General features: G+C 37.7%; 1 long non-coding RNA gene and 1 pseudogene across 1 annotated transcript in view; both read right to left on the bottom strand.

Annotated features, from left to right (window-relative positions):
- LOC115293381 overlaps nucleotides 1-20,308 on the bottom strand; it is a 48,227-nt gene extending 27,919 nt beyond the window's left edge. The window contains exon 1 of the long non-coding RNA XR_003909502.1: nucleotides 20,163-20,308. This is a non-coding gene — a long non-coding RNA (uncharacterized LOC115293381). The remainder of the gene's footprint in view (nucleotides 1-20,162) is intronic.
- On the bottom strand, nucleotides 6,044-6,159 carry LOC115302797 (annotated as a pseudogene).
- Nucleotides 20,309-20,334: the final 26 nt, after the last annotated feature.

Below are 20,334 nucleotides of genomic sequence, written 5' to 3'. Positions count from 1 at the left end.
TAAAAGCCCAGGGCCAGATGGCTTCCCAGGGGAATTCTACCAGACATTTAAAGCAGAGCTAATACCCATTCTTCTCAAGCTATTCCAAAAAATAGAAACAGAAGGAAAACTTCCAAACTCATTCTATGAATGCAACATCACTTTGATTCCCAAACCAGGCAGATAAGCCAACAAAAAAAGAGAGCTACAGGCCAATATCCTTAATGAATACAGATGCAAAAATACTCAACAAGACAGTAGCAAATCGAATTCAACAGCATATAAAAAGAATTAATCATTATGATCAAGTGGGATTCATTCCTGGGTTACAGGGCTGGTTCAATATTCGCAAATCCATCAATGTGATACATCATATTAACAACAGAAAAGATAAAAACCATATGACCCTGTCAATAGATGCAGAAAAAGCATTTGACAAAATACAGCATTCTTTCTAAATGAAAACCCTTGAGAAAGTCAAGATAGAAGGAACTTACTTAAATGTTATAAAAGCAATTTATGAAAAGCCCACAGCTAATATCATCCTCAATGGGGAAAAATTGAGAGCTTTCCCCCTGAGATCAGGAACACGACAGGGATGTCCACTCTCACCACTATTGTTTAACATAGTGCTGGAAGTCCTAGCATCAGCAATCAGACAACAAAAGGAAATAAAAGGCATCAGCATTGGCAAAGAAGAAGTCAAACTTCCACTTTTCACAGATGACACGATACTCTACATGAAAAACCCGATCGACTCCACCAGAACTGATCCATGATTCACCAAAGTCACAGGCTACAAAATCAATGTACAGAAATCGGTTGCATTTTAATACACCAATAATGAAGCAACAGAAAGAGAAATCAAGAAAAGAATCCCATTCACAATTGCACACACACAAAAAACCCATAAAACACCTAGGAATAAACCTAACCAAAGATGAAAAAGACCTGTATGATGAAAACTATAGAAAGCTTATGAAAGAAACTGAAGAAGACACAAAGAAATAAAAATACATTCCATGCTCATGGATCGGAAGAATAAACATTGTGAAAATGTCATTATTACCCAAAGCAATCTACACATTCAATGCAACTTCAATCAAAATCGCACCAGCATTCTTCTCAAAGCTAGAACAAACAATCCTAAAATATATATAGAACCACAAAAAAAAACCCTGAATAACGAAAGTAGTATTGAAGAATAAAACCAAAACAGGAGGCATCAGGCATCACAATCCCAGACTTTAGCCTCTACTTACAAAGCTGTCATCATCGAGACAGTATGATACTCACACAGAAACAGACACATAGACCAATGGAATAGAATAGAAAGCCCAGAATTGAACCCACAAATGTATGGCCATTGACAAAGCAGGAAAGAGTATCCGATGGAAAAAAGACTGCCTCTTTCACAGGTGGTGCTGGGAGACCTGGACAGCAACACGCAGAAGAATGAAACTAGACCACTCTCTTACACCATACACAAAAATTAACTCAAAATGGATAAAGTACCTGAATGTGAGACAGGAAACCATCAAACCCTCGAGGAGAAAGCAGAAAATAGCTTCCTTGACCTCAACTGAAGCAATTTCCTACTCGACATATCCCTAAAGGCAAGGGAATCAAGAACAAAAATGAACTATTGGGACCTCATCAAGATAAAAATCTTCTGCAATGCAAAGGAAACAACCAAAAAAACTAATAGACAACTGACAAAATGGGAAAAGATGGTTACAAATGACATACTGTATAAAGGGCTAGTAACCAAAATCTACAAGGAACTCACCAAACTCCACACCCAAAAAACAAATAACCCAGTGAAGAAATGGGCAGAAGACATGAATAGATAATTCTCCAAAGAGGACATCCAGATGTCCTACAGACACATGAAACGATGCTCAATACTACTCATTATCAGGGAAATACAAATCAAAACCACACTGAGATACCACCTCATGCCAGTCAGAGTGGCTAAAATGAACAAATCAAGAGATTATAGATGCTGGTGAGGATATAGAGAAACGGGCACCCTCTTACACTGTTGGTGGGAATGTAAACTGGTACAGCTGCTCTGGAAAACAGTGTGGAGGTTCCTCCAAAAACTATCAGTAGAACTCCCCTATGACCCAGCAATAGCACTGCTAGCGATTTACCCAAGGGATAAAGGAGTGTTGATGCATAGGGGCATATGTACCCCAGTATTCATAGTGGCACTTTCAATAAGCACTAAATCATGGAAAGAGCCTAAATGTCCATCAACTGATGCAAGGATAAAGAAGATGTGGGGTGTGTGTGTATGTGTGTGTGTGTGTGTGTGTGTGTGTGTGTGTGTGTGTGTGTGTGTATACATACACATACAATGGAATGTTACATGGCAATGAGAAAGAATGTAATTTGGCCATTTGTAGGAAAGTGGATGGACTTCGAGGGTGTCATGCTAAGCAAAATAAGTCAGGCAGAGAAGGACAGATACCATATGTTTTCACTTATTGGTCTAACAGAAGTAAACCTAACAGGGAACCATGAGGAGGGGAAGAGAGGGGAAAAGTTAGGGAGTGAGAGGGAGGCAAATCATGAGAGACTCTTGAATACTGAAAACAAACTGAGGGCTGAAGAGGGAAGGGGAAAGGTGAAGGGTAGGATGGTCATGGAGGAAGGCACTTGTAGGGAGGGGCAATGGGTGTTATATGAAAACCAACTTGGCAATAAACTATAAGAAAACAAAGAATTAACATGAGAATTTAGCAAGTTTGCTAGACATAGAACTATATATATAAATTCTATATGTAGTTTATATATGAATTATCATTCTATATACCAATAGCAAAGAAAAATAAGCTTATAAAAGGAACAAGTTTTAAAATATTAGTTGAGGCGCCTGGGTGGCTCAGTCGGTTAAGCATCCAACTTTGAAGCTCAGGTCATGATCTCACGGTTTGTGGGTTTGAGCCCCGCGTCAGGTTCTGTGCTGACAGCTCAGAGCCTGGAGCCTGCTTCAGAGCCTCTCTCTGCCCCTCCCCTCCTCTCAAAATAAAGGCATTAGAAATTATTTTGAGGAAAATAAAATATAACTTAACAAATATTTTAACTCTACACAAGACACATAATTTCTATCCAAGATAGGAAAATTGTTAAACATTACTGACACATTCAAACAGACTTAAATGAATGAAGAAAAATATGTTCATAGATTGGAAGACTTGATATTCATTAGTGACAGTTTTCCCAAAATTGACATATAGATTCAACATAATTCCAATTTCAAAGCAATTTGAGTCTCATCAAAATCTCAACAGGTATCTTTTAGAGAATGACAAGTAATATTTATATTGAAATGCAAATGACCAAGAATTGCTATGATATTCTTAAAGAAAAATAAATTAAGGGGATCGGCTATAGCATCTTATCAAGATGTATAAAAGGTATCAAGCTATTACTGTTAAGACAGTATAATATTGCTGCAGGAATGCAATGGAATGGACTCAAGGGACCACAAAACGGCCATTTGAGGGCACTATAGAACACTGGGCAAATAAAAGGTAGTTGGTGTCCACATGGGGGAAAATATAGAACTAAACTTCTAATTGACAATATAATCAAATTCAGGTAGATTAAAGACTTAGTTTTGATTCTGAGAAAGATAGTGGAGTACCAGGATCCCAGGCTCACCTCATCCCATGGAGACAACTAGATAACACCCAGATCAGTGTAAATAACCCAGAAAATGACCAGAAAACTAGCAGAACAGACTCTCAACAGCTAAATGTAGGAAAAAGTCTATATAGAAGAGGGTACCACCATGGGGCTATCCACGGGAGGGAGAGATGCCAGGGGCACAAAAAAGGGAGAGAAGATCTTCACCTCAGGCACCCTAGGCACAGGGATCCTACAAGTGAAAGATGAATCCCCATAACACTTGGTTTTGAAAAACTGAGGGGCCAAATTTGGGGAGTTTTAATGATCAGTAGAGCTTAACACTTGGAACTTCAAAATCGGCAGGCTTGACCCAGGGAAAACCAGTTGGAGGGAGGAAATTCAGTCCTTTCCCTTAAAAGAGACAGCACAACAGCCCCACAGAGGTATAGCATAGAAGCAGCAGTTTGAAAAATGCCTGGGGTATACAGGAGAGAGATTTGTTTACTAACCTCAGAGCCTGTGCTGGAGGGGCAGGGATCTTTGGGAGACTTCTCCACAAACAAAATGTTGGGTTCCATTTCCCTCCACTGTCCCCTAGCCTACATACATGGAGAACGAGCACAGCATCAATACTCTCCACTTAACTTTCTAACAGCGCATCCACACCCCCACATGCACTTCTATGGATCTGCCCATTCCAACCTGACCAGCCTGGGCAGGAGTTTTCCCAATTGGATGCAAGCCTCCTTCCACAGAAGACCAGAGTGGACCTTGCTGATACTGTGTGCTCTGCACTGGACACTCCTGTGGACTTGCCCAATCCTGCCCTGAGACAGGAAATTTCTAAGTGGCTCCAGGTCCCCTCCCAGAGCAGATCTGCACAAACTTTGCTAACGTCACACACACTACACCCACATTGTCCTGTAGACTTGCCCTCTCTAATACACCTTTGGCTAGAGCCCATCCAAAGCAGTGCCACAAACATGGCAGTTTGCAAACAGCCCTGAAAGGGCCAACACCACTCGAAACTGACTCTTGCCCCAGGGAGAAAGAAAGATAATCACAAACAATAATCCAAATGCAGCCTCAGCAATGGGCTGAGGACAGACATCTGGTCTGACTGTAGACCCACGCACCAACAAAAGCTTTTCAAAGGACAAAAAGTCCTTTGAAAGTGCCCTACCCTTCAGCACTACTGAATCTCTGGAAGATATGTGACCTTTCTCAACTCAAGCCCCAGGCTGCCCCAGAATGGCTCACTAACAGCATCGAGACCAAACACTGACCACAACAGGCAAAGAAAACCACCAAAGATAAATATGGCTTGCCCACAACAGTCGGGTGCATGAAACAGAGGAGACACTGATGCAGCACCAAGGTCTGACGTACAGGGGACAGTGCACTGCAGGACACTAGAGGACCTCCCCTTCATAAGTCTATTATGTATAAGCAAAGGAGACATAGCTAACGTTACTAGCACATACAAACTCACACAGATATTTAGACAATGAGGAGAGAGAGAGGAATATATCCCAAATGAAATAACAGGACAAAATCACAGCAGTTGAGCTAAACAAAATGGACATACATAACAAGTCTCATAGAGAATTCAATGATCATAAAGATACTCACTGGACGTGAGAGAAGAGTGGAAAACTTCACTGAGCCCCACAAGAAAGAAATAGAAAACAGAAAAAAAAAATCAGAGAGAAAGAACTCAATGACTGCAATTAAAAATATGCTAGAAGGAATAGTGCACCAGAGGAAGCAGAAGAACAACAATCTCAAGGGCAGAGTATCAGAAAGCAGTAAAGCTGAATAGGAGAGAAAGAGAAAAGAAATAATAAAAATAGACTTAGTGAACTCAGCAACACCATGAAGCACAATAATATTTGCATAATAGGGATCCCAGAAGAGAGAGAAGGGCAGAAATTTTATTTAAAGAAATAGTAGCTGAAAACTTCCCAATTCTGGGAAAGGAAACATATCCAGATCCAGGAGGCACAGAGGGTCCCCAACAAAATCAACCCAAAGAAGTCCATACCAAGACACATAGTACTTATAATGGAAAAGTAGTGATAAAGAGAGCATTTTAAAAGCAACAAAAGAAGGCAGTTACATATGTGGGAAACCCAATAAAGACATCAGCTGATTTTTTTAGCATAAACGTTGCAGGCCAGAAGGGAGTAGCATGATATATTCATAGTGCTGAAAGAAAAATACCTGCAGCTAAGAATACTCTATCCAGTAAGGCTACAATTCAGAATAGAGAGAGAAAGAGAGAGAGAGACAGTTTCTCAGAAAACAAAAGTACCAAGAAGATTCACATCAAGATATAGAGTAATTAAAAAGGCATAAAAGTGATAAACAGAGATTTTAAAAGCACCAAGAAAAAAGAAACCAATTACATATAAGGGAAAGTCTATAGGGCTCACAGCAGATTTTTTAGCAGAAAATTTAGAAGCCAAAGGCAGGGACATAATATTAAATTGATAAGAACAGATACTACATTTGATCTTAGCCACAAGGCTGAGAAGCGATGGGAGGGACATAATATATTCAAAGTACTGAAAGAAAAAAAAACCTGCAAGCAAAAATGCTTTACCCAGAAAAGATACTATTCAGAATAGGAGGAGAGATAAAGGATTTCCTAGAAAAACGGAGATTAAAGGAGTTAATCAACATAAACCAGACTTACAAAAAACATTAAAAGTAATTCCTTGAGCAGAAAAAGAAAATACCATAATCAGGAGTAAGAAAAGTACAGAAGAAAAAAATCTCATAGGTAAATATAAATAAAAGTAATAGAGTAATCATTATAAAACCAATACAGAGATTAAAGCAATAAAATCAATTATATCTATAAATATCAGTCAAGGGAGGGGCACCCGGCTGGCTCAGTCAGTGAAGCATCTGAAGCTTGTGGGTTCGAGTCCCACATCAAGCTCTGTGCTGACAGCTCAGAGCCTGGAGCCTGCTTCAGATTCTGTGTCTCCCTCTCTCTCTGCCCCTCCCCTGCTCACACTCTGTGTCTTTCTCTCAAAATAAATAAACAGGTAAAAAGGTTTTTTTTAATCAGTCAATGGATTACAAAGTAAAAGGATGTAAAACATGACATCATATACATAAAACATGGGTGAGTAAAAATTAAAATTTAATGCTTTTAAATGGGTTCAAACTCAAGGGACCGTGAACTTAATAAAGTGTACTATACACATAAGATGTTATGTATGAGCCTAATGGTAACCACAAATCAAAAACCTGTAACAGATACACAAAAAACAAAAAGAAATAAATCAAAGCAGCTCACTACAGAAAGCCAGCAAACCATGAGAAAGGAGAGCAAGAGAAGGAGGGGACAGAGAACTACAAAAACAAGTAACAAAATGGGAATAAGTACTAACCTATCAATAATTAGTTTGAATGTAAATGGACTAAAGGCTCCAATCAAAAATAGAGAGTAAGTGAATGGATAAAAAAGCAATACCTTCCTATATGCTACCTGCAAGAGATTCATTTCGGACCTAACGACACGTAAATTGAAAGTGAAGGGATGGAAAAATGTTTACCATCTGAATGGAAACAAACAAAAAAAAAAAGCAGAGGTAGCAATAGGCGTATCACACAAGAGAATACAAAGCATAGATTGTATTTGGAAGATGGCAAAGCAGCATGGAGACTCTCAGCTTGTCTCATCCCTGAAACACAGCTAGATGAGCACCAAACCATTTTGTACACCTAGGAAACTGATCTGAGGCTAACACAACAATCTATATAACTAAAGCCACAGAATTCAGCAGGTACACAGGGTGGACAGGTGAATTGGGAGAGAGAAAAGCCACGGAGAGTAGGGAGCTATTGTTGTGGAAAGAGGAGAGGACAGGAAAGTACAGGGAAAACACTTCCCCAAAAGCAGCTGGAGAGAAAGAAAAAGAAAGAGTGAAAACACACGGGACGGAACAAAAAATCTGTCCCCAAAAACAACGACAGTAAGAAAGAAGAGGGTTTCAATACCATCAGGATTCTGTAAAAAATGGAGTGCAGTCCAAAGTTCTGGAGCTCAGTGCCTTGCAGTGCCCTGGGGAGGAAACAGGGTGAATTCCCAGAAGCAGGCAGCAGAGCTTGATGGATCCATGTGGCACATGGGGAGAAGTGGTTCCCCTGCATGTAGTGAATTTGGTGGAGAGAATATGGCCTTCCCACAGGCAACGGTCCCAGTAGACCCCAGAGAGCAGCCACGCTTGCTGGTACTAAGACAAAGATGCCAGAGTATGGTGAAACCTGGTGCTGGTTGTGTTCTGATTTGACACAATCTCTGAACCTCTGCTGCAGCACAATCACACAAACATTTTCTGTGGGAAGCCAGCACTGGCCATTGCTCAGCGAGACCTCCCAGAGAGTTGGCATGGGTCCAAGCTGCAGGGGTCTCTGAAGTGTGGGGTTTTGAAACACAATCCCATCTGAGATAAAACTCTGGAGGGAGGTGCCAAATGGCAGGTGGATGCCTTGAACATGGACTGAGTAGAGGTGGGGAGTGGATGGAAGCCTGAGACAAAGGGCAGGGACTTGAATGAGTCTAGGTAAGAAAGCAAAGTTCCTGTGCCAGAGACTAGGGACATTAATGAAGCCATTTACACCACACACGTGTGCACGCATGCACACCACACTGATCCACACCAGTAAGCTAAGAAGAACCACCAAGTGGATAATGGAGCCATTACAACAAGCCCACCCAAATGCACCCTCCAAGCACATCGCCTAGAAGATGAGCACAAGTCCCACCACCTGTTTAGTATATGGACTACAGAGTGCTTCACAGGTTGACTTCTAGGGGAAACTGGACGTAACTTTATTCAGGTTTTATGCTGTTTGCTGGTTCATTTATTAGGTTTTAGGGGGGGTTTGTTTCTGTTTTTTGTTTCTGTCTTTAAATTTCTTTTCCATTTTCTTGGATATAGAAAGCTTTATTTTTATTTTTTCCAAAAGATGTTTTAATTTAAAACTTTTTTAATGTTTATTATTTTGAGAGAAAGAGAGAGAGAGAGAGAGAGAGAGCGAGCGAGAGCGAGCGAGCATGCATGCATGCAGGGGAGGGGCAAAGAGAGAGAGGGAGACACAGAACCCAAAGTAGGCTCCAGGCTCTGACCTGTCAGCACAGGGGCTTGAACTCACAAACCACAAGATCATGACCTTACCTAAAGTCAGACACTTAACCAACTGAGCCACCCAGGCATCCCAATTTTTTAAAAAATTGTTAAAAATTGATATTGCATCTTAATATATTTATAATTTTTCATTTCCTTTTCTTTATTCCACTGTATTCTATTTTATTCTATATATTTTTAAGTTTTTAAACTTTTTCTTCCCTTTTATGCTTTTCTTTTCCCCCTTTTCTGTCTATTCAGTCAAGCTTCTTTCAACAAGTAGACCAAACATACCTAGGATCTAGCTTCTTTTCTTTAACTTTTTTTCTTGTGATTTGTAATTTTTTATTTTTTATTTTATTATTTTTTTCTTCCTCCAAAATGATAAAACAAAAGTACTCACCCCAAAAGAAGGAACAGGAAGAAATCACAGCCAGGGCTTAATCAACACAAATATAAACAAGATGTATGAACTAAAATTTAGAACCACGATAATAATAAGAGCCAGGATTGAATAAAAGGATAGAATCCCTTCCTGGGGAGATAAAAGAAGTAAAATGTAGTCAGGATAAAATTTAAAAGGCTATAACTGAGATACAATTTCAAATGGATGCTACGACAGCAAGGATGGATGAAGCAGAGGCCAATCAGCGATAGAGAAGACAAAATTATGGAGAATAATGAAGCAAAAAGAAAAGCAAAACAAAGGCAAAAGAGCCCTATACAAATTTAGAGAACTCAGTGACTTATTAAAAAGGAATAACATCCAAATCATAGAAATCCCAGAAGATGAAGAGAAAGAAAAAGGGGCAGAAGGTTTATGGAACCAAATTATAGCAGAAAGTTTTCCTAATCTGGGGAAGGACACAGATATCAAGATCCAAGGAGCACAGAGAACTCCCATTAGATTCAACAAAAATCAACCATCACCAAGGTATATCATAGTCAAATTCACAAAATACATAGAAAAAGAAACAACTATGAAAGCAGCCAGGGGAAAATGTCCTTAAGGTAAGACAGATAAGGTTCACAGCAGACCTATCCATAGAAAACTGGCAAGCCAGAATGGAATGGCAGGATACATTCAATGTGCTGAATCAGAAAATTACACACCCAAGAATTCTTTATTCAGAAAGGCTGTCATTCAAAATAGAGAGATAATGAGTTTCCCAGACAAACAAAAACTAAAGGAGTTCGTGACCATTAAACGAGCAATGTGAGAAATTTTATTTATTTATGTTTTTTAATGTTTATTCTCAAGAAAGAGAAAGAGTGCAAGTGAGGGAGGGCAGAGAATGAGGAATAACACAGAATCCAAAGATGCTTCAGGCTCTGAGCTGTGAGCACAGACCCCAATGTGGGCCTTGAACCCATGAACTGTGAAATCATGACCTGAGCCAAAGTTGGATGCTTAGCCAACTAAACCACCCAGGCACCCCCCTACAAGAAATTTTAAGGAGGATTCTTTGAGTGGAGAAAAGATGAAACAAAACAAAACAGACCCAAAGCCACAAAGAAGGGACCAGAGAACAACACCAGAGACTCTAACTCTATGGGGAACAAATGGCACTAAATTTGTATCTTTCAGTACTCACTCTAAATGTCAATGGACTAAATGCTCCAATCAAAAGATATAAGGTATCAGAATGGATAAGAAAACAAAACCCATTTGTACACTGCTTTTACAAGAGACCCATTTTAGACCTAAAGACACCTGCAGATTGAAAGTAAGGGGATGAAGACCATCTACCACACTAATCGTCATCAAAAGAAAGCTGAGCTGGAGTAGCCATACTTATATCAAATGAACTAGATTTTAAAATAAAGACTGTAACAAGAGATGAAGAAGGATATTATATCATAATTAAGGGGTATATCTATCATGAAGAGCTAACAATTCTGAATGTTTATGCTTGCATTGTGGTAGCACTCAAATATATAAATCAATTAACCACAAACATAAAGAAACTCATTGGCAATAATACCATAATAGTAGAGGACTTCAGCAACCCAATGAACAGATCCTCTAAGCAGAAAATCAACAAGGAAACAATGGCTTTAAATGACACACTGGAGCAGATTGACTTAACAGGTATATTCAGAACATTTCATTCTAATGCAAAAGAATATATATTTTCCTGAAGTGCACATGGAACATTCTCCAGAACAGATTACACATTGGGACAAAAATTGGCCTTCAACAAGTACAAAAAGATCAAGATCATAACTTGCATATTTTCAGGCCACAACCCTAAAAACTTGAACCATGAATACTTAGAGGTTAAAGAACATCCTACTAAAGAATGAATGGCTTAACCAAGAAATTAAAGAGGAAATTAAAAAGTACATGTAAGCCAATGAAAATGAAAACACGAACAGCCCAAAACCTCTGGGATGCAGCAAAGGTGGTCATAAGGAGAAGTGCATAGCAATCCAGGCCTTCCTAAAGAAGGAAGGAAGGTCAAAATACACAAACTAACTTTACACCAAAAAGAGAAAAAGAACAGCAAATAAAGCCCAAACCCAGTAGAAGAAGGGAAATAATAAACATTAGAGCAGAAATCAATGATATTAAAATTAAAACAACAACAGTACAACAGATCAATAAAAGCAGGAGCTGGTTCTTTAAAAGAATTAACAAAATTGATAACCCCCTAGCCAGACTGATCAAAAAGAGAAAGGAAAGGACTCAAATAAATGAAATCATGAATGAAAGAAGAGAGATCACAACCAAAACCACAGAAATACAAAAAATAAAAGAGAATATTATGACCAATATAGGCCAACAAATTGGGCAATATGGAAGAAATGCACAAATTATTAGAAACATATAAAATACCAAAATGGAAACAAAAAATAGAAAATTTGAACAGAACCATAACCAGTGAAGAAATTGAATCAGTAATCAAAAATCTCCCAACAAACAAGAGTCTGGAGCCAATGTCTTTCCAAGGGAATTCTACCAAACATTTAAAGAAGAGTTAAAACCTATTTGTTTGAAGCTATTCTGAAATATATAAATGGAAGGAAAACTTCAAACTCATTCTATAAGGCCAGCATTACCTTGATGCCACACCCAGACAAAGATCCCACTAAAAAGGAGAACTACTGAACAATTTCCCTGGTGAAAAGAATGCAAAAATACTTAACAAGATACTAGCAAACCAGATCTAACAATGCATTAAAAGAATTATTCACCATGATCAACTGGGACTTATTCCTGGGATGTAGGGCTGGTTCAAAATCTGCAAATCAATCAATGGGATATATCACATTAATAAAAGGATAAGAACCACATGATCCTCTCAATAGGTGCAGAGAAAGCATTTGACAAAATACAGCATCATCCTTGATTAAAAAAAAAAAAACCCTCAAGAAAGTAGGGATAGATGGCTCATACCTCAAGATCACAAAAGCCATATACAAAATGCCCACCGCTGATACCATCCTCAATCAGGAAAAACTGAGAGCTTTCCCCCTAAGGTTAGGAACATGACAAGGATGTCCACTCTCACCACTGCTGTTCAACGTAGTGTTGGGAGTCCTAGTCTCAGCAATCAAACAACACAAAGAAATAAAATGCATCCAAATTGGCAAGGAGGAAGTCAAACTTTCACTCCTCACAGATACTCTATGTGGAAAACCCAAAAGATTCCACCAAAAAGCTGCTAGAACTGATCCATGAATTCAGCAAAGTAGTAGGATATAAAATCAATATGCAGAAATCAGTTGCATTTCTAGACAGCAATAATGAAGCAGCAGAAAAAGAAATCAAAGAATCGATCCTATTTACAATTGCACCAAAAAACCATAGAATACCTAGGAATAAATGTAATCAAAGAGGTGAAAACCCTATATTCTGAAAACTATAGAAAGCTTATGAAAGAAAGTAAAGAAGACAGAAAAAAAAAAAAGGAAAAACATTCCATGCTCATGGATTGGAATAACAAACATTGTTAAAATGTCAATACTACTCAAAGCAATCTACATATTCAGTGTAATCCCTATCAAGATAACACCAGCATTTTTCACAGAGCTGGAACAAACAATCCTAAAATTTGTATGGAACCAGAAAAGAGCCTGAATAGCCAAAGCAATCCTGAAAAAGGAAACCAAAGCTGAAGGCATCACAATTCCGGACTTCAAGCCATATTACAAAGTTGTAATCATCAAGACAATACGGTGCTGGCACAAAAACAGATATATAGATCAATGGGACATAATAGAGAACCCAGAAATGGACACACATGTATGGCTAACTAAATTTTGACAAAGCAGGAAAGAATATCCAATGGAATAAAGACAGTCTCTTCAGGAAATGGTGTCCAGCAAACTGGGCAGTGACATGCAAAAGATTAAATCTGGACCACTATCTTTCACCATACACAAAAAACAAATTCAAATTGAATGAAAGACCTAAATGTAAGACAGGAAGCCATCAGAATCCTAGAGGCGAAAACAGACAAAAACCTCTTTGACCTCAGCCACAGCAACATCTTATTTGACATGTCTCCAGAGGCCAGGGAAACCAAAGCAAAAATGAACTATTGGAACCTCATCAAGAGCTTCTGCACAACAGAGTAAACAATCAGCAAAAGTAAAAGGCAATTAATGGAATGGGAGAAGATAGTTGCAAATGACATCTCAGATAAAGGGTTTACTAACCAATATAGTATCCAAAATCTATAAAGAACCTATCAAAATCAACACCCCAAAACCAAATAATCCAGTGAAGAAATGGGAAAAAGATATGAATAGACACATCTCCAAAGAAGACATCCAGATGGCCAACAGACACATGAAAATATGTTCAACATCATTTATCATCAGGGAAATACAAATTGAAACCACTTCATAACCTGTCAGAATGGCTAAATAAAGAACAACTCAGGAAACAACAGATGTTGGCAAAGATATAGAGAAAGAGGAACTCTTTTGCATGGCTGGTGGGAATGCAAACTGGTACAGCCACTCTGAAAAAACAGTATGGAGGTTCCTCGAAAAGTTAAAAATAGAACTATCTTACAACCCAGAAATTCCACTATAAGTATTTATATGAAGGATACAGGTGTGCTGTTTCAAAGGGGCACATGCACCCCAATGTTTATAGCAGTGCTCTTGACAATAGCCAAAGTATGGGAAGAATCCAAATTTCCATCAGCTGATGAATGGATAAAGGAAATGTGATGGAAAAGCACTCACTATACAAATGGAAGGCAAAAATAAGCCATGGTGGCAATACTTATACCAGACAAAACAGACTTTAAAAAACAATGTAACAAGACACAAAAGGACATTATATAATGATAAAATGATCAATCCAATGAGAAGATAGAGCAAATGTAAAAATCTATGCACCCGATACATAAAGCAAATATTAATGGGATAAAGGGAGAAATTGGTGGTAATACTATAATGGGACTTTAACAATCCACTTACCATTGGATAGATTATCCAGGCAGAAAAATCAATCTGGAAAAAAATGTCTTTGAATTATACATTGGACCAGATGGACATAATATCCAAAAAGAATACAATACACATTCTTTCCAAGTGCACATGGAACATTCTCCAGGACAGATTACATATTAGGCCAGAAGACATATCTCAATAAACTTATGAAGAATGAAATGATACCATGCATCTTTTCCAACTACAACAGTAGGAAACTGAAAATGAATCATAGAAAAAAATGGAAAAAACACAAACGTGCAGACTAATCAGCCTGATACGACAGTGAATGGGCCAATGAAGAAATCAAAGAACTAAAAAAATGCATAAACATAAAAATGAAAACACAATGGTTCAAAATCTCTGGGAACATAGCTAAAGCAGTTCTAAGAGGGAATTGCATAGCAATACAAACTTAATTCAAGAAAACAAGATAAAATTTAAAAAAAAAAACAATTTAACCTTACACCTTAGGGAAGTAGGAGAAGAATAAATAATTCCCAAGATCTGTTGAAAAAAGGACATAATAAAGACCTGACCAAACATAAATGACATATGCAATAAATAAATACATAAATAATTTTTAAAAAGAAAGAAAAAAATCAATGAAACCAAGAGCTAGTTCTTTGAAAAGATAAACAAAATTGACAACCGATTGATAGACTCATCAAGAAAAAAAGGAGAGAAAGAATAAAAATAAATTAAATCAGAAATGCAGTGGCACCTGGATGGCTGTTAAGCACCCAACTCTTGGTTTTGGCTCAGGTCATGATCTCTTGGTTTCATGAGAAAAAATGGGTTCTATGCTGATCTGCAGAGCCTGCCTGGGATTCTTTGTTTCCCTCTCTCTCTGTCCCTACCCTACTCATGCTATCTCTGTCTCTCTCAAAATAAATAAGTAAACTTTAAAAAATAAGAAATGGAGGCAAGAAGTAACAACTGATACCATAGGAATACAAAAGATTCTAAGAGAATACCATGAAAAATAATGTGCCAACAAACTGAAAAACCTAGAAGAAATGGATAAATTCCTAGAAACACACAATCTTCCAAAACTGAGCCAGGTAAAAATAGAAAATTTGAATAGACCAATTATAAGTACCAAAAATTGAGGCAATAATCAAAAAACTATCAAAACATATTAAGTCCAGGACCAGAAGGATTCACAAGTGAATTCTTGCAAATATTTAAGAATATTCAATACCTATTCTCCTCAAACCATTCCAAAATATAAGAGAGGAAGAAAAGTTCCCAAATACATTCTATGAGGCTAACATTACCCTGATACCAAAACCATACAAAACACTACAAAAAAAGAAAACCACAGCTCAATATCCCTGATAAACACAGATGTAAAAATCCTCTACAAAATATTACCAAACCACATTCAACAATACATTAAAAGGATCATTCACAATGCTCAGGTGGGATTTACTCCTGTGCTGCAAAGATGGTTCAATATTCACAAATCAATGTGATAAACATTAATAAACTGAAGGATTAAACAGTCATGTTATCTCAATAGATGCACAAAAAGGATCTGAAAAAAAATCAACACCTATTCATTATAAAAATTCTCAGCAAAGTGGGTTTTGAGGAAATGTACCTCAACATAACAAGGACCATATATAAAAAATCCACAGCTAACATTATACTCAGTGGTAAAAAAAAAAAAAAAAGGATTTTCCTTTAAGATTAGTTACAAGACAAGGATGGCCATTCTCTTCACTTTCATCTCCAAGTACTGAAAGCCCTAGCCATAGCAATTGGACAAGGAAAAGAGGAGGCATCCCATATCAGTAAGGAAGAACTTAAACTGCTACTATGACAGGACACTTTATGTAGAAAAACCTAGACTCTGCCAAAAAAGAATTATTAGAATAAATGAATCCAGTAAACTTGCAGGATGCAAAATTAATACCCAGAAATCAGCTGCATTTCTATATACTAAAAAGCAGAGAGAGAAATTAATAAAACAATTCCACTTACAACTGCACCAAAAGAATAAAGTACCTAGGAATAAACTTAACCAAGAAGGTGAAAGACTTATACTCTGAAAACTATAAAACACTGATGAAACAAATTGAAGACACCACAAATAAATGGAAAAATATTCCATGTTCATGGAATGGAAGAACTAATGTTCTTAAAATGTCCATATAGCCAAAGCAAGCTACAGAATCAATGCAATCTTTATTGAAATACCAATAGCATTTTTCACAGAATTATTTATTAGAATAAATAATACTAAAATTTGTGTGGAACCACCAATGACCCCAAATAGCCAAAGCAATCTTGAGAAAAAATAAAAAAGCTAGAGGCATCACAATTCTAAATCTCAAGAGAGATTACAAAGATATCATAATCAAAACATTTTTGGTGCTGGAAAATGGTACTAGATATGATACTGGAGAAAAATAGACACAGACATCAATGAAATACAACTGAGCATCCACAAATAGCCCTATCCTTATATGGTCAGTTGATCTATGACAAAGGAGGCAATAATATACAATGGAAAGAAGACAGAGTCTTCAATAAATGGTGCTGGGAAAACTGGACAGCCACATGCAAAAGGATAAAACTGATGAAACTGAACTGCTTTCTTATACCATACACAGAAATAAACTCAAAATGGATTAAAGACCTAAATATGAGACTGAAACCATAGAATTTCTAGAAGAAAACATAGGCAGTAATTTCTTTGACACCAGCCATAGAAACATCTTTCTAGATATGTCTCCTGGGCCAAAGGAAACAAAAACAAACTATTGGGACTATACCAAACTAAAAAGCTTTTGCACGGCAAAGAAAACCACAACAAAACAAAAAGGTAACCTCCTGAATGGGAGATGATATTTGCAAATGATATATCTGATAAGGGGTTAATATCCAAAATACATGGAAGAACTTATACATACACACACACACACACACACACACACACACACACTCTTAATAAAAATGGGCAGAGAACCTGCAGAAACATTTTTCTAAAAAAGACATCCAGGAGTGCCTGGGTGGCTCAGTCAGTTGAGCATCGACTTTGGCTCAGGTTATGATCTCACGGTTCGTGAATTCAAGCCCTATGTTGGGCTCTGTGCTGAAAGCTAGCTCAGAACCGGGAGTCTGCTTCAAGTTCTGTGTCTCCCTCTCTCTCTCTCTGCCCCTCCCCTGCTTACACTCTGTCTCTCACTCTCTCTCAAAAGTAAACATTAAAAAAAATTTTTTAAGACATCCAGATGGCTAAAACACATGAAAAGAGGTTCAAATCACTAATCATTAGGGAAATGGAAATCAAAACCATAATGAGATACCAACTGCACCTGTCAGAACAGCTGGAACCAAAAAGAACAGAAATAACACATGTTGATGAGGATGTGGAGAAAAGGGAGCCCTGGCATACTGTTGTGTGTGTTGGTGGGAATGTAAATTGGTATAATCACTGTAAAAAACAGTATGGAGGTTCTTCAAAAAATTAAAAAGAGAAATAGTAGATGATCTAGTAATTCCCCTTTTGGGTATTCAATACCCCCCACACACAAATGGAATATTATGTAGTGACGAAAAAGGATGAGATCTTGCCATTTGCGCTAATATGGATAGACATATGAAGTATTATGCTAAGTGAAATCAGAAAAGACAAATACAATGATTTCACTTAAATGTGGAATCTTGAATGCAAAATGAATAACCGAGTCAAAAGCAGAATCAGACACATAAATATAGAGAACTGATGGTTGCTAGAAGGGAGGAGTATGAGGGATGTGTAAAATGGGTAAAGGGGAATGAAAGATATAGGCTTCCAATTATGGACTGAATAAGTAACAGAATAAAAGGCACAGCACAGGGAATATGTCGATAATATAATAGCATTGTATGGTGACACACTTCTGGTGAACACAGCATAATGTATAGAGCTGTTGAATCACTATGCTGTACATCTGATACTAAAGTATTATTGTGTGGGGCGCCTGGGCGGCTCAGTTGGTTAAGCGTCCGACTTCGGCTCAGGTCATGATCCCACGGTTCGTGGGTTCAAGCCCCGTGTCAGGCTCTGTGCTGACCGCTGGCTCAGAGCCTGGAGCCTGTCTTCAGATCCTGTGACTCCTTCTGCCTCTGACCCTCCCCTGCTCACACTGTCTCTCTCTCTCTCAAAAATAAATAAAAGCATTAAAAAAAATTAAAAAAAATAAAGTATTATTGTGTGATTATACTAAAAAATAAACAAAATTTAAAACCAAAATCTCTAAAATTTATGTGGAGAGGCAAAAAACCCAGAATAGCCAACATTGTGTTTGTGTGTGTGTGTGTGTGTATATACACATATGTATATATACATATAAATGTGCCTACGTGTACACATACATATATAAATATATATATACACAAGCATACATATGTATATATACATATATAATGGAATATTATTCAGCCATAGAACAGAATGAAGTCTTGCCATTTGCAACGACATGGATGGAACTAGATAGTATAAGGCTAGGCCAAATAAATCAGTCAGAGAAAGACATACCAGATGATTTCACTCGTGTGTGTAATTTTTTTTAAGTTTATTTATATTGAGAGAGAGAGAAAAAGGGAGGTGCAGAAAGAGAGGGAGAGAGGGAGAATCCCAAGCAGGTTCTGCATTGCCAGCACGGAGCCTGATGTGGGACTCAAACTCAGCAATGTGAGATCATGACCTAAGCCAAAATCAAGTCAGGTGCTTAAGAGTCAGATTCTTAACCAACTAAGCCACCCAGGTGCCCCTTATGTGTGGAATTTAAGAAAAAAGCACAGGATCAAAGGAAAAAAAGAGACACACAAACCAAGAAACTGACTATAAAGAAGAAACTAATGGTTACCATATGGGAAGTGGCGGGGAATCGGCGAAACTGGTGACGGGGATTAAGAAGTGCACTTGTCATGATGAGCCATGGGTGATGTATGAAATTGTTGAATCATTATCTTATACATCTGAAACTAATATGACACTGTATGTTAACTATAACTGCCATTAAAATAAACAAAAAACAACAACAAAAGAAAAATTGCCTTTTTAAAAAAGACAATATAAGGGACACCTGGGTGGCTCAGTCAATTAAGCGTCCAACTTCAGCTCAGGTCATGATCTCTGTTTGTGGTTTCAAGCCCACATTGGGCTCTGTGCTGACAGCTCAGAGTCTGGGGCCTGCTTCGGATTCTGTGTCTCCCCTTCTCTCTGGCCCTCCCCTGCTCATGCTGCCTCTTTCTGTTTCTCAATAATAAATAAATGTTAAAAAAAAATTTTAAGTCAATATAAAGGAGAAACATCCTGACCCCCCTGCTAAAACCCCACTATTGATAGTCAATATATGAATTTCTAAAAATTCAACAGCAAAGCAAGTCTATTTGGAAGACAGGACTCTGGAACCAACTGTTCAAGCATTATAACATATAACCTTTAAGGAACGATTTCCAGAAACGAAGGGAAAAATTTGACTTTAGTATTTTAGTTTGCAAGTACACAAACAAGTAAATTTAATATATCCATTAATGTAAAAGTTTTCCATTTATAAACAAAGGATCTATGCGGATTATTTCATTATCAATCCTTAATGATTATCACAATCTTCTCATCTGCAATAAGTGGATCATTCCAATCTTACAAAGCTATCCTGATCAATACATTGGATAAAATGTGTGAGATCTCTTAAATGTTAAGCTGCTATACAAACGACATTATAATTAACAGCAATTTACCAAAAGTAAAGAATAGAGTTCAGTTTCTTAAAGCACTGTACACATTCATTACAGTTATGAAAATGGATGGAGTAAACACGAAGGTGTAGAGTCTTTAAGCTAGTAATGATTTTTTCCTGTGCTGTTTTGTCAAGTTTAAACTTTTTAAGTCGTTTTAAAACCTTTATAGAAATGGAAGTAGTTTTCCAGCCCGTGAATTGAGTAGCCTACCAGTTATAAGTCTCATCTTTCAGTCTAGCTCTCTTATCCACAGTGAACCCGGTTTTCTGAAAGCTTTACCGCCAACATTTCCTAGTATTGCTGCAAGACGCGGGAGCATTTCTGCTCCTAGGCCCTAAAGACACTCCAGCGAGGCGTTAAGGAGAGCTTGTCACGCATGCGC

The sequence above is a fragment of the Suricata suricatta genome, chromosome 1 (genome assembly GCF_006229205.1).
Source record: "Suricata suricatta isolate VVHF042 chromosome 1, meerkat_22Aug2017_6uvM2_HiC, whole genome shotgun sequence".
NCBI lineage: Eukaryota > Metazoa > Chordata > Mammalia > Carnivora > Herpestidae > Suricata > Suricata suricatta.
The sequence above is the reverse complement of the archived record's forward strand: the minus strand, read 5'-3'. Positions and strand labels throughout refer to the sequence as shown.